The sequence below is a fragment of the Apium graveolens genome, unplaced genomic scaffold (assembly GCF_009905375.1).
Source record: "Apium graveolens cultivar Ventura unplaced genomic scaffold, ASM990537v1 ctg4299, whole genome shotgun sequence".
NCBI classification, from domain to species: domain Eukaryota; kingdom Viridiplantae; phylum Streptophyta; class Magnoliopsida; order Apiales; family Apiaceae; genus Apium; species Apium graveolens.
Genome location: NW_027418480.1, coordinates 6,479 through 8,662, shown reverse-complemented (window position 1 = coordinate 8,662; position 2,184 = coordinate 6,479). Strand labels below are relative to the sequence as shown.

Here is a 2,184-nt window from a genome sequence, read left to right as displayed (position 1 = left end):
AGTTCGAGAAATATATGCAAATAAACCTCTTAGTACTTTGTTCTTGAGTGTATATACTATTAAATTATTTCTTGTGGTTACATAGAATAATTTTATGTAAATCGGTTCTGGACTTCTGTTATAATCATCTTAAAGGGATTTGAGGAGAACTATGGTGATGCTATACATTACTCATACTGCTCATGCTATGAGGAAATTTTTTAGTTTAGCGTACTCTTGTTCTTTTTGTTGTTGAGTTATAGTTCAAACATATACTTGAACTCTTGCAGGAATGGAGCCATCCCAATTGTCACTCTGATAATTGGTGCATGCATACCCCTTGTACCAGTTTGTCCTTCAGCGTCAGTTTGCACTTCCACCTGGGATGAATATAGGTATACTCATCAATCCTCGCTTTAATTATTTAGGACAATATAATAAGTAATCTGGCTTCATTGACATCTGGGGAATAAAAAGAAAAAAACTTTAAGTGTGTTGAACTCGTCTCTGTTCGGTGTGAGAGGAACCATGATATAGTAGATCGGCAAAGGTGAAAGCGAGTGTTCTATGATTATGTTGTGTTGTTACGCTTGTGCTTTGGTGTCACTCTCTTTTTGGTGTACTTCCTTCATCTGGCTGGTTGGTTATGTTTTGCTGATCTACAGTATTACATTCCCTGGTCTTTCATAGAAGCGTAGTTCTTTCGGTTCTTTTACATGTGAAACATAAATTATTGCTACCACGTAAACAATCTGTTGTGAGTAGTTAAGATTCCTTCAGCTAAAACAAAATAATTAGCATGAAACTCAGTTTTTAAGAACCAAGGTTGGTAGGAATTACAAAATTTAGATAACACCAAGGTTCATCATCGGATACTCTACTTGTTTGCAAATAATGTAACAGAGGAAAATCAGAACACATATTTGATATGTTCATCAAGCTACAATATTATTATACTAAAGTGTGTGAGATGGTTCCTCCCTGCAGGATGTATGAGTTAGGCAACTATTTTGTTAAGTACGTTTGGAATTATTTACTTGCTGACTTCATATTTTATTACACTAGATGTTCCCGGGGATACTGTTTTGAGAGCCTTGCGACAGAAGGTCCAAGAAGAGCTGAAGGAGATACATCGCATAGATTATAATGCATTGAGTCCCAAATTATGGATCAACATATATACTTTTTTTGTAGAGATGATGGTGGACGACTTATACGCACAGAGCGCTTAAGGACAACAGATATAGCAGAGAGTTAAAACTAAGGGTTACTGGCAGGTAACACAGTAACATTGATATAACTCCAAAATCCACTGCTAGTCGTTATTTTTCAGTCATGGGTTTATAAACGATTCTAGCGATAGTTATTTCATATCTTCATGACCAGACTACCTCGCTTCTTTTCTTAAAATCTTCCATTTCTGTACACTTAATGCCACCATTTCTATTTTATGGTTGTAATTGAAGAAGAGATAATTCAAGTATTTGGTTCAATAAGCCATTAATTTGGGAACCAACTCATCAATTTTTACGTAATGTTAAGAGTTTTCCATGTGACTCTTTATTTGTATGTAATTTAGAAGCTGACGATTGACAGGGAGAAGTTTGTCTTGCTTTTGCGGACGAGATGTTGGGCTGGCTATACAGAACTATCAAAGAGAGTAGGATTATTAAATTTGTGCATTATACTTTCAGTGTTCTACTACAGGAATGAAATTGCTTCATCAAAAGATATTTCTTTTTAATTTATATGCCTTACCATGATTATTATCCATCTTGACAATCAATACTTTTTATTTGAAATCAGATGAGCAAGGTTTAGGTGTATAAAAATAAGGGATACTCTGATCAGCACAGGAAGTGAATTCCCCTTGTTCCCTATAACAGATTTTGTATATAGATATGGACTATTTAAACAGCTCATAACAAAAGACCGAAAAGAAGAAGATGCAGAAAGTTGGCTTGAGGTGATAAGATTCCACTTGTTGCTTTCTTTTAGGCTTCACCATGCATCCGATTTAGCAAAGAAGGCATTCTTTTGGATGTTTCAAGAAGAATGTATACATTATGGGATGTAGTAGATGATTTGGAATTATAAATTGCAGAACATTATGTATTGCTTAGTTTGGTGATATTCATGGCAATTTGAAAGCTTTTTGCGAAAATTTATTTTTGGTATTTTTTGGTAATTTTTTGGGAACATAAT

The 2,184-nt window shown here is 34.5% G+C and overlaps 1 long non-coding RNA gene across 1 annotated transcript; it reads left to right on the top strand.

Annotated features, from left to right (window-relative positions):
- The first annotated feature begins 286 nt into the window (after window positions 1–286).
- LOC141701691 (uncharacterized) lies at window positions 287–1,660 on the top strand. Its single transcript, XR_012566875.1, has 3 exons — window positions 287–374; window positions 1,045–1,256; window positions 1,576–1,660. It is a non-coding gene; the product is annotated as an uncharacterized LOC141701691 (long non-coding RNA).
- The last annotated feature ends 524 nt before the right edge of the window (window positions 1,661–2,184 follow it).